Source organism: Lithobates pipiens, unplaced genomic scaffold (genome assembly GCF_037356315.1).
Source record: "Lithobates pipiens isolate NorthernLeopardFrog02 unplaced genomic scaffold, aLitPip1_a1.2 Scaffold_30, whole genome shotgun sequence".
NCBI classification, from domain to species: Eukaryota; Metazoa; Chordata; class Amphibia; order Anura; family Ranidae; genus Lithobates; species Lithobates pipiens.
Genome location: NW_027507791.1, coordinates 85,708,397 through 85,722,062, shown reverse-complemented (window position 1 = coordinate 85,722,062; position 13,666 = coordinate 85,708,397). Strand labels below are relative to the sequence as shown.

The 13,666-nt window shown below is 43.2% G+C and overlaps 1 protein-coding gene across 3 annotated transcripts in view; it reads left to right on the top strand.

The window, feature by feature from the left end:
* SPTBN5 (spectrin beta, non-erythrocytic 5) overlaps positions 1 to 13,666 on the top strand; it is a 404,631-nt gene that overhangs the window by 27,005 nt on the left and 363,960 nt on the right. The gene's annotated exons all lie outside the window — the stretch shown is intronic.

Sequence of the window (13,666 nt, the reverse complement as noted above, 5' to 3'; positions counted from 1 at the left end):
GACAAAGCATTTTTTACCTCATGCATTCTCTGCAATAAAGTGGAAGTAAACTTCCATCTATTGCTTTTACCTAAAGGTAGGCCTATAATAAGGCTTACCCATAGGTAGTGTAAATATCTCCTAAATGTGCACCATTTAGCAGATATATACTGTACATGCAGCCAGTGACATCACTGGCACATGCACTCTGAAGGAAAGGCCACTCGTGCCGTTGCTTCAGAGCCCTGTGCCGTGGACATGCGCGGCCAGTCACAAAACTGGAGTCTGCGAAACCTGGAAGCAAGACAGGTAAAGATGAGAGCGCCTGCAGTGCTGACATCTCAATGCTGGAAGAGCTTAGTTTTAAGGTAAGTTTAACGTAATGTGCTAGTATGCGATGCACATTATGCCTTTACCTTGCAGGTACAAAAAATAAAAATGTCCAGCGGTTTACAACTGCTTTAAGGTTAAAAATGTTCCAGTAGTCGCACTGTCCCATCACCTCCCTATATAGTTACCAGAGCCCTAACTTGATCCAGCGCTGTGCCCATCTACAGCAGCGCTGGTCTCTGTTCATCTCTTCAAAGGACACAGAGGCAGCAGTGGGAGCCTTTGGTTCCTGTTGCTGACAATCAAATCTTGTGAGGAGGGATTGGGGGGCATGGCTGTGTGTGGCTGTGTGTGTCTATGGATGCACATATGCCAGCTCAGGAGCGAGCCCACAGGTGTGCCCCCATAGCAAGCCACTTGCTATGGAGGCACACTCAGAAGTGGAAGAGCTGAGAGCATCCATTGGTCGGAGACCTCAGAAATGGAGGTTTGCGGCTGCATTGTGCAATACCAGTAGGTTAGTATATCACGTTTATTATTTTAATTTAATCCTGAAAAATCATCAGAAAGCGATACTTCCTGGAGTGTCAAACGCCTGGCCCCCTGCTGGACCCTGTCATGCGATCCACTGGCCTCTGCATCACCACTGTCTCTTGAAGTAACATAGAGCGCCATAGAGGGGGACCAGGAAGTCAACTCCCACAGAAGTCGTTTCTTAAAATTCTTTAGCCAGCAATTTTCTTTTACTGTAGCAGAGATCTTGGGCCCGATAGGGCTGAATATCTAAATTGTTCTTTGCAGGGGGAGCTTTATTTTGTGTTCTGGTTTTAGCAACAGAGTTGTTGTAGTGTACAAAGGCATCCCAGAGTGGCCTCCTGGTATGCAATTTCAGTATGTTTTATGCATCTATTAGCAAGCACTGCAATGCGGCCATAGATAAATTTGTGAGCAAATTACACCTTTTCAATATGATTTTCAAGATTTACATACTTCCCATATTTATTTAGTGTAAGATATATATATATATATATATATATATATATATATATATATATATATATATATATATATATATATTGCGAGATTGGGGTGGTTAAACTCAAGTAGCAGGTGCATTCACAATGAGCTGCGGCAGTCCAAACTGTAGTTTTAGGGTGTGGCAGCCCACTTTTATTGACTAAAGAAAAAGTTCACTTATACACCAGTTGTCCATGCAGGGGTTTGTTCCACAAAACATGAATTAACGAAAATACCTGCTGGCTTGTGGCTGGGTCTTCTGACCCCTTGATGAGACCTCTGTCCCGTTGCTTCTGGATGGGGCCCCCTGACCCCAGGTGAGACCTTCCATCTTCAAACTGGAAGCTGTCTCCAAAATGAGAGCTTTGAGCAATTCTCAAACCTGACTATATAATGACCCTGCACACCTGTGTAGTAAGCCAGGTTGCAGGCGTCTAGCAAAACCTGGACCCAGGATTGAATGTTCTGATTCAGAACTACCGAATTTGGAGAGATGCTAATTCTGAACCTTGCATTAACCCTTAATGAGACTCCTGGTCACCTTTTCCTATAGACTTATAGCGACAGAGACTCTCTCTGTCACAATATACAAACACAGTATCTCACAAAAGAACATTTTTGTATATGTTTTATTATTTCTTTTCATGTGACAACACTAAAGAAATTACACTTTGCTACAATGTAAAGTAGTGAGTGTACAGCTTGTATAACAGTGTAAATTTGCTGTCCTCTCAAAATAACTCAACACAAACCACTGGCAACAAAAGTGAGTACACCCTTAAGTGAAAATATCTAAATTGGGCCCAATTGGCCATTTTCCCTCCCTGGTGTCATGTGACTCATTAGTGTTACAAGGTCTCAGGTGTGAATAGGGAGCAGGAGTGTTAAATTTGGTGTTGTCACTCTCACTTTCTCATACTAGTCACTGGAAGTTCAAAATGGCACCTCATGGCAAAGAACTCTGAGGATCTGATAAAAAGAATTGTTGCTCTATGCTCTACATAAAGATGGCCTAGGCTATCTATAAGAAGATTGCCAAGACCCTGAAACTCAGCTGCAGCATGGTGGCCAATACCATACAGTGGTCTAACAGGACAAGTTTCACTCAGAACAGGCCTCGCCATGATCAACCAAAGAGGATGAGTGCACGTGCTCAGCATCATATCAAGAGGTTGTCTTTGGGAAATAGACATATGACTGCAGCCAGCATTGCTGTAGAGGTTGAAGGGATGGGGGAGTCAGCCTGTCAGTGCTCGGACCATATGCTGCACGCTGCATCAAATTGGTCTGCAAGTCATCCCAGAAGGAAGCCTCTTCTAAAAACTAAGGACATGGATTACTGTAACCATTCCTATGGTCTGAGGAGACCAAGATAAACTTATTTGGTTCAGATGGTGTTAAGCGTGTGTGGCGGCAACCATGTGAGCAGTACAAAGACAAGTTTGTCTTGCCTACAGTCCAGCATCGTGGTGGGAGTGTCATGGCCTGGAGCTGCATGAGTGCTGCTAGCACTAGGGAGCTACAGTTCATTGAGGGAACCATGAATGCCAGCATGCACAGTGACATACTGGAGCAGAGAATTATTTGGAGACTGGGCTGCAAGGCAGTACAGCAACATGATAATGACCCCAAACACACCTCCAAGATGACCACTGCCTTGCTAAAGAAGCTGAGGGTAAAGGTGATGGACTGACTAAACATGTCTCCAGATCTAAACCCTATTGAGTATCTGTGGGTCATCCTCAATTAGAAGGTGGAGGAGGAGCACAAGGTCTCTAACATCCACCAGCTCCTTGATGTCTTCATAGAGGAGTGGAAGAGGACTCCAATGGCAACCAGACTCCATGCCCAATAGGGTTAAGGCAGTGCTGGAAAATAATGGTAGCCACACAAAATATTGAGACTTTAGGCCCAATTTGGACATTTTCACTTAGGGGTGTACTCACCAGCGGTTTAGACAATAATGGCTGTGTGTTGAGTTATTTTGAGAGTACAGCAAATTTACACTGTTATACAAGCTTTACACTCACTAATTTACATTGTAGCAAATTTAATCAATTTACACAGCGCTTTACAATTGTACATTAAACACTGACATAAGTCCCTGCCCTTAAGAGCCTGTAGTCTAAGCTCCCTATCTAACATACACAAGTACTACACATATTGGACCAATTTAGACAGCAAGCTTGAACATCTTTGAAATATATCACATTCTGGTGGCAGTGGAGGGCTCTGAGACACTCCCAGAACCTGGCTGCATCATTCTCCTTGCATAATTTAGCGGCCTTTCCCTCCTCAAAACTTAATGGCTTCTACTCTTTACCAAACTTGGAAACTAAGTTTAGCTAGGGTTTAGAGGCAGCCGAGTTGTGTGCGGGTGAGGGAAAAGTAATTTAAACTTTGCGTATGGGTAGAGGTGGTCAGATCACTATTGTGTTCTGTGGTGAAATAGGAGTCGGCAGGAGGAACCACAGCACCCAAGTGAAACGCTATCCAAAACACACAGATGTTTCAGATTGCAGACCCTGGAGCTCTTCAAGAGAGTAAAGTTCTAATAAACTGCCTAATGGAAAGGCAAATATATATCTTCTTTTATAGGGGGTTGCTGCTGTATGATCTTACACCTGGTAGTGGGGTTCCTTTAATGTTGTCGCTCATGGCCTCTTGCACTCTGGGCGTTTAGCCCTGGAGCATGATGGTCTGGCTTTTGGCTGTGGCTGGAGGGCATAGGTGCACCATCCAGCCCCACTCTGGTAGCCTGACAAACTATGAGAATCTGACAGCTGCTGCGGCTGGATGGGGCTGGACAGAGCAACTTGTGGTATGTACCTTAAGTACAATATGTGTCCAGGGAAAAATGCCCGGAACACAAGCGGTCTACATTCTGGACAATAATCCCTGGGTGCTTAGTACCCTAAACAAAGGTTCTGACTGCTGAGTGCACCACCCAGTCCTGTCCAGCCATAGCTGGGCTAGACCCCCAAGTTCACTTCAACTTTAGATGGTGATTACAAACTCTACCCTTCTTCTTTCCACACTGCTCCGTAAGCCACAATATAGCGTGTTTTGATAAAATAGTTCTTTATATTTCAAAATTGGATAGGTTTGTTATGCAGAGATGTTAAATTAGATATTTGATTTGATGTTTACAGTGCTAATTTTTTTAGAATTAAACTGACGCATTGACCGAATTTAGAAGTTTTTTTTCCCCAAATTCTACTAGATGGGTTATGAGTGCTAGCCCCATGCTATGACACAATTAGTAGTATTTTTGTTCATGTAGTGCTCTAACCTAACAAATTTAGCTTAGCTAATAGGCAAACTATAGCTTCCCAGTTGAAGAAATATGTAACTTATTACAGATAAACATACATAAGCATAGCTCCCAACTGTCCCTGATTTCGAGGTACTGTCCCTGATTTGGAGCTTTGTCCCTCTTTCCTCCTCATTTGTCCCTCATTTTGGTCTAATCCATATAGTTGTATATAAAATGCACTTTTCTTCTTTCTAAAAGTGTTTCCCAGTGCTAAACCTTTCATCCAATTTCTAAATTGCTGCATTTGTACATTTTAAAAGCCAATATAAATGAATAGTAGTGGTAAAAAAAAAAGTCCTTGTGGATTTAATTAACCTTTTTTTTGTTAATTCTCCTTTAAGGGGGTGTGGAAGGGGGGCGTGTCCTATGCCTACATACGTTTGTTAGTAGGTGTCCCTCATTCCCATCTCAAAATGTTGGGAGGTATGCATTAGTGTAAAAATTGTATCTGCGCTTAGAAACTAAAACAAAACAGCAACTGTATACTATAACACAGATACCAGGCACAAACAATATGTAAATAAGAAGTGCAGCGCTACAAATACTTGCAATATATAACACAATGAATATAACAGGTGCAAAGATTACTAAAGTGCTTTCAGTGCAATCAATAGTGTATGAGCAATATCTGAAATCAATAGAAAAATATTGCATAAAAAAGAAATATGCAAAAAATAAAATAAAACATGTACTAATTAAGGTGCAATAAGTGACATCAATTGTACAAAAACTAAAATTCAGCTAGAGATTAATTTCAAACATAAAAACCAGTGCAATATATGAAAAGGGTGAAGATCTCTGCAAAAAATCATATGGGACTGAAGTCCATGTGTAAATTTCATTGCTAAACCGTGTTGAAACGATGATCAAAATACCCAGCTGTGTGACACCCATCACCAAAGTTAAAATGGAGGCTTATCAGAAAGCCTGCAACCCCCCTTACTCAGGGAGTTGCCACCTCATCCCTTTAAACACATATTAATTACACAGGTTCTGAGGCTGGTTTAATTCAGATAAGGCACTAAGGCCCGATTCATACCTATGCAGTTTTAGTGCTTTTTGCATTTTGCAGATTTGCACTACAGAATGTGTTCCATAGGAAACCATGGTAAATGGACTGTAGTGCAAATCTGCAAAATGCAAAAAGCACTAACAATGCATAGGTGTGAATCCAGCCTAAGTTCAATTACCACCTTAATGAGCCACAAAACCTGTGTAAATAATATGTGTTCGGTTTTAAAGGGATGAGGTGGCAACTCTGTCAGGGAGGTCATACAGCGCTTGACTGGATCTCTGATCCACTGAAGAAAAGTCCAGGTGCTCTCTCAGGTGTCCTTAAAGTAGAGGGCACCCTAAAAATAAAAATAGCATTAATATTATTAAAAAAAATTTAAAATTTAAAAAGAAAACATTTGAAAAAAAAACATTAACTTACCAGAAACCCTTGTTGCTAGGCATGTGTGTGTCCCAGAACACAACATTCACAAAGCGCAGCATGTCTCGCACATGCACAGTATGAAACATGCACAGGCTCCACTGCCTGTTTCCCTTAGTGAGGATGGCGGTGCTGGGACATGATACGAGGGACGTATCGGCCTGGGGAGGCAATATCGTGGGTGTCCTGGACAGGTAAGTGTCCTTATTAAAAGTCAGCAGCTACAGTGTCTTTAGCTGCTGACTTTTTAAAAAAAAATTTAAGGCTGGAACGCCCCTTTAATTGGTAAACCAAAAAGCTCTCAACTAGGGATGAGCTTCGTGTTCGAGTCGAACATACGTTCAACTCGAACATCGGCTGTTCGCCCGTTCGGAGAATTCTGAACGTTATGGGCCGTTCGCGCCAAATTCATGTGGCGCTCACGGCTCACGGCCCACAATGCACTGCGATGGCGTAGTGCATTGCGTAGTGCATTGCTGGCTCATGATTGGCCAAGCATGCACTGTGACCCCGCATGCTTGGCCAATCACAGCGCCGGCAGCGAGGAGAGCCAGTCAGTGTTAGGAGATTGTGCGTGCTGTCTGCGTGCTCTGAACCCAGTATACACCGCTATATCCACCTATATAGCTAACTATCTTGCTCGTTTTAAATAGAGCTGTCAGTCAGTGTTAGGAGATTGTGCGTGCTGTCTGCGTGCTCTGAACGCAGTATACACCGCTATATCCACCTATATAGCTAACTATCTTGCTTGTTTTAAATAGAGCTTGCAGTCAGTTGTAGAAGATTGAGCTACACTTTAAAAATGTACCAGTTGAAAATTACAAACAGATTCAACTTAACACAACAAACCTACACAGTCCCTGTCTTGTTTGCACCGCCTGTATACTGCTGTTCTGAGTATATAGGGCCTGGGGGCCACACGTATTTCCTTTTTTTAATATAGGTACGGGGTTCCCCTTAATATGCATACAAGACCCAAAGGGGCTGGTAATGGGCAGGGAGGGCTACCCATGCCATTTTTCTCAATGATTTTCAACCATATTGCAGGAACCAGATATAACATTAAAACCACAAGCAGTTTTAAATGACGCTATTTCCGTTAAATGTCATTTTGTGCAGGGACTGTTCTAAACACGGGAAACACGTGGCACTTCACAGGCATACTATAGACACCCCCCAGGCACGATATTTAAAGGAATATTTCACTTTTTTTTTCACTTTAATCGTCATTAACCACTTGGGTACCGCGCTATTGCAAAATGACGGCAATAGCGCGGACCCACATTTTCGGGACTACGTCTATTGACGTAGTCCCGGTTACGAGCAGCCTGCGCGCTCTGTGATCGGCGAGTCCGTGAGACTCGCCTGATCACCGATCCGTGTAAGGGGTCGATCCCGACCCCTTATCACGTGATCAGCTGTCAGCCAATGACAGCTGATCATGTGATAAAACGGAGCCGGTAATCGGCTAGTATTCCTCCTCGCGCTGACAGCGCGAGGAGAAAAAAAAAAAGCCGATCGCCGGCGGCCGTGTTCGGGACATCAGTCCCGATCACGGCCAGCAATTTAAACGGACACCTGCCCCCTGCCAGTGCCCACCTGCCACCCGCAGTGCCATCCTGAAATAAAGTAAGTGCCCCCTGTCAGTGCCACCCAGCAGTGCCCATAGTGCCCACAGTGCCACCCAGCAGTGCCCACAGTGCCACCCAGCAGTGCCCACAGTGCCACCCAGCAGTGCCACCCACAGTGCCACCCAAAATCTGCCTCAAAGGTGCTGCACCCCAGTGCCGCCCATCAGTGCCCAGCAGTGCCGCCCATCAGTGCCCAGCAGTGCCGCCCATCAGTGCCCAGCAGTGCCACCTATCAGAGCCACCTATCAGTGCCACCTATCAGTGCCCATCAGTCCCATCTATCTGTGGTACCTATCAGTGCCCATCCGTGCCACCCATCCGTGCCACTTATCCGTGCCACCCATCCGTGCCATCTTATCTGTGCCCATCTTTGCCCATCAGTGCCGCCTTATCTGTGCCCATCGGTGCCGCCTTATCTGTGCCTATTAGTGCCGCCTTAACTATGCCTATCAGTGCCCACCAGTGCAGCCTATCAGTGCCCACCAATGCAGCCCATCAGTGCCCACCAATGCAGCCCATCAGTGCCCACCAATGCAGCCTATCAGTGCCGCCTAATCAGCGCACTTCAATGAAGGAGAAAAATGACCCGTTTGCAAAATTTTATAACAAACTATTAAAACATGATTTTTTTTTTTTTTTTTTTTGCATCTTTTTTTGTTTGTTTAGCAAAAAATAAAACTCCGAGCTGTAACTAAATACCACCAAAAGAAAGCTCTATTTGTGGGAAAAAAATTATAAAAATTTCATTTGGGTACAGTGTTGTATGACCGCGCAATTGTCATTCAAAGTGCATCAGCGCTGAAAGCTGAAAATTGGTCTGGGACTGAGGGGGGTTTAAGTGCCCAGTAAGCAAGTGGTTAAAATCAGTGCTCCCGCCAAAAGGGCTGTTTTTAAAACTTGTTTTTGCATTGACCCATGTCCCCTGGGGCAGGAGCCAGGTCCCCAAACCCTTTTTAGGACAGTATCTTGCATATTAGCCGTTAAAATTAGCACTTTTAATTTCAAACGTTCGAGTCCCATAGACTTCAATGGGGTTCTAACGTTCGTACGAATTAGGGGTCCGTTCAAAAGTTCTGGTGCGAACCGAACCGGGGGGTGTTCGGCTCATCCCTAGAGGTCATACAGCGCTTGACTGGATCTCTGATCCACTGAAGAAAAGTCCAGGTGCTCTCTCAGGTGTCCTTAAAATAGAGGGCACCCTAAAAATAAAAATAGCATTAATATTATTAAAAAAATGTAAAAAGAAAACATTTGAAAAAAAAAATTAACTTACCAGAAACCCCTGTTGCTAGGCATGTGTGTGTCCCAGAACACAATGGGGCCATTCACAAAGCGCCGCATGTCTCACACATGCACAGTATGAAACGGCAGTGAAGCTTAGTGAGGATGGCGGTGCTGGGACATGATACGAGGGACGTATCGGCCTGGGGAGGCGATATCGCGGGTGTCCTGGACAGGTAAGTGTCCTTATTAAAAGTCAGCAGCTACAGTGTTTTTAGCTGCTGACTTTTTATAAAAAAATTTAAGGCTGGAACGCCCCTTTAATTGGTAAACCAAAAAGCTCTCAACAGACCAGGAAGTAATGGCAAAAATCATCAGTAGATCAGCTAGCCGAAGTATATATGGAACAAAAGACTCCACAAAGTGTGATACTGTATCAGTTTATAATTTAATAAAAAGTAATGCACTTACATCAGATTAGTAGAATGCAGGCATTTAGATACATAAATCCAAATGAATCCCTTGTAAATGGCCAGATAGCGATCACGCATGCACAGTAGCGTGTGTACGTATCAGTCCCGATGATTGTTTTGTCATAAATGGTGCCATCAGGGGTACCCTGATCCTGGTCTGTTGAGAATGTTTTGGTTTAACGATTCTGGATACCTGAGAGAGCACCTGGGCTTTTCTTCAGTGGATCAGAGATACAGTCAAGTGCTGTATGACTTCCCCGAGTAAGGGGGGGGGGTCGCAGGCTTTCTCGTAAGCCTCCATTTTTACTTAGGTGATGGGTGTCACACAACTGGGTGTTTGATCATTATTTCAATGTGGTTTAGCAATGAACTTTACTCATGAACTTTAGTCCCATATGATTTTTTTTACAGAGATCCGCACCCTTTTTATATATTGCACTGGTATTTATGTTTGAAATTCATCTCTAGCTGAATTTTTGTTTTTGCACAATTGACATTCTTATTGCACTTTAAAGAGGTTGTAAACCCACCAAAAAAAAAAAAAAAAAAACCTGCAAGACAAAGGCATAATGAGCTAGTATGCATAGCATACTATCTCATTATGAAATACTTACCTTAGATCGAAGCCCCCACAGCAGTCCAGACACACTGTTCTGGCTGGCGACATGTCTCCCAGAGTTATTTCCGGATATCGCAGGTTTCCGGTGCTGTGATTGGCCGGAGCCGCGATGAGGTCACTTCCATGCGTGCGCATGGGAGCCGCCGGTAACAGCACATCAGCTGAAGAAACAGCACGGTCGGTCCGTTTCTTCAGTGCGTATGTGCCGATGACGTCGGCACATTCTGATACAGGGTGTACCTCCTAAACCGTCAGGTTTAGGATATATCCACGGTATCTACAAGTAAGCCTTATTATAGGCTTACTGTACTCAAAAATGGTCTGTAAGGGTTTACAACCACTTTATTTAGTACATGTTTTATTTTATTTTTTGCATATTTCTTTTTTATGCAATATTTTGAGATTGGTTTCTTGTATTGTTCATACACTATTGATTGCACTGAAAGCATTTTAGTAATCTTTGTACCTGTTATACGCATTGTGTTATATATTGCAAGTATTTTTAGTTCTGCACTTCTTATTTACAGATAAACATATGTCAAAGGCAGATTATTACAATGAATGTAACTTTTTAATTAATTTGTGGCTGAGGTCATTTACAACTTCAGTCTTGGTAAGGTTACTTGACATGTTGTTCCTAGCAACCAATCAACTTCTCCCTCACACCTCCCTTCATAGGTCAGAATAGAAATTTATTAGAGGAAGCTGACTGCTATGGGCAACACATACAGTCCTTCGTTAATAAGCTTTTAACGGAAAAGTACATAGAGATCGCCATTGCCATAATTAAATGCTTTTTGCCTGGCTTCCATGCTGACCCAATGGTTCCAATGCTTTTGGGCTGAAAACACTTTATTAATGTCTCAACATTTGCAGAAGTGTAATGTATAATTCCTGTAATGTAGTAATACCACTGCTAAATGTAATACCACTGAATGTCTCAACATTTGCAGAAGTGTAATGTATAATTCCTGTAATGTAGTAATACCACTGCTAAATGTTTTACTTCACTCTGTAGCTGAAGGTTCGTTCGGTCGAACACCCATTCCTTTGTCCATTCACACAAGATTCTCCATAGACCATACACAGGATAGGTGTTCCTAATACTTTCTCCTGCAGGTTGAATGTTCTTTGCCTTTTAACTCTTACGTTCAAATGTTCTTAAGCTATTCAAAGGCAACAAGAAAACTATTACACATATATTACTTTGCCAGAATTATGTGTTACGCTTGCACAAATGTTAAGACATTTGCAAATCACATTTTTAATAAATCAGCTCTATTGTGTCAGTGACCCAGAACAAGTGTGCCTATGGAGTTCTTACTTCACTCTGACCTCAGCTGATGCATTTTGGTCATTAATAAGTGGTTACGGTAAGTATCAAACCCAATGGTAAATGGTAGCCAGGTAACTTCGATTGTCAGAAGAAGCTCAGCAACGATTGCCCACATTATTCTCTCAGTACAGATTAATGTCAACCATGAAAGCCAATTTTGGTTCAGCATGTACATTTTTTCAGGAGAAGAATCAGTTATTTGCTGGATATTCTGTATTGCTCATTTGAGTCTGAAGAGTCTATAGCCTTCGTTCTGTCATTTTGTGTGTCTGCCACCCCCCCCTGACCTGTATATATGAACTACGTATATCACTTTGCTGGCTGAGATATCCATGGCACAAACCCAGACACAATATTGTTGCAATATGCAAGTCAGACAGCATAATTCTTTTATGCCTTCACTGATCTTATGGTATATTGCGGTCATGGAATATATAACTCTAGTTTGGAAGTTAACCAACTCAAAGGGAAAAATATAACAATTGGAATATATAGGTTTTCCACAATTAAATATACTTGGATGCCAGTAAAACATTTTGACATCCAAGACCTTTAATGCCCTTCATAACATATGTATGATGTGCAAATGATTTGTCCATAAAGTCTATCTAAATTAATTTTTATTTTTTTGAACAGAGTTGAGAAGAGTTGGAACCTCAACAAGGCTGTTATTGCCACCTGTGTCCCTACTACAGAGATTTGCTCTCTCTGGGGGTAATTTACCAAAGGCAAATCCACTTTGCACTGAGAGTGCACTTGGAAGTGCAGTCCCTCTACATCTAAGGCAGGGATCCTCAAACTACGGCCCTCCAGCTGTTGCAAAACTACACGTCCCATGAGGCATGTAAAACTCTGACATTCACAGACATGACTAGGCATGATGGGAATTGTAGTTCCTCAACAACTGGAGGGCCATAGTTTGAAGACCCATGATCTAAGGGGTACATATGAAATGAGGGGAAGCTCTGCTGATTTTATCATCCAATCATGTGCAAGCTAAAATGCTGTTTTTTATTTTCCTTGCATGTCCCCCTCAGATCTACAGCGACTTTACTTCCAAGTGCACAAAATGGATTTGCCTTTCATAAATACCCCCCTCTCTCTTGAAACAATTGTTCTGGTGACAGAGAAGAGCGTAATTCCTTTCACTTCCTGTTGTGTTTACCACTTCCTTTTCAGTTACTTTTCTCCTTAAAGCGGGAGTCCGCCGGGACTCCACGTTTTTTTTTTTTTTTAAAAGCCAGCAGCTACAAATACTGCAGCTGCTGACTTTTAAAATAGTGACACTTACCTGTCCAGCGCGCCCGCGATGTCGGCACCCGAAGCCGATCTCTAGATCGTCTCTCGGGTGCTGCCGCCGCCATCTTGGGTATGGGAATCAGGAAATGGAGCCTTTCGGCTTCATTTCCCGGTTCCCTACTGCGCATGCACGAGTCGCGCTGCGCAATAAGGACGGTCCCCGCTGCCTCTGGGATCTGTGTGTTTCCCAGCAGGCAGCGGGGCACTTGCGGAAAGGGACGGGCACTTGCGGAAAGGGGCGTAATCTACGCCCCTTTCCGCAGAGAGCTATCCCGGAAGTGGGTGCAGATACCTGTACTGTACAGGTATCTGCACCCCCTCCCCCCTGAAAGGTGGCAATTGTGGCGCCGGAGGGGGGACGGGTTCCGATGAGCGGAAGGTCCACTTTAGGGTGGACCTCCGCTTTAACACTACACTACACTACAGGTTCTCTTTAACATTTCACCACTTTAACTTCTTAGTAAGTACACACCTAAAAAAATCACAAATCCCCAGTTTGTCCCACATAAATGATTCACCAGGAATTTACTACCAAGCTTCACATCCTTAATGTCTTGTATATTGATTCTCTGATTGTGAGCTCAGCCTAGTCATAGAACAACATGCCAATCAGAAGAAGAAAGCCTATCTACATTCCCTGTAGAATGATTTGGTTTCTTTACTTTCAGTAATGTTTATTGAAGTTTTAATTAGTTTAAAGTACAATTATAGGCTCCTAAGAGACAGTCTAAACAAGTACCATATTCAGTTACTATGTGATGCACAAGCCTCAAAGTAAGCAAAATCCCTTAGTGAGCCAAATCCTTTATTTGTGCCCCACATGCTCCACTTCCCAGACAATGCAGCTCCCAATGTGGTGTTTTCCGCAGCAGAATCAGTGCTGTCAATCCAGAAAACAGTGGGTGGGATTGGGTTGGCCATATGCTGACTGACAAGCTACAGGCTAGTGAGTCAGCATTCACAATGCTGATAGTCACACCCCCTGCAATGTTTTTTCATCCCAGTACAAG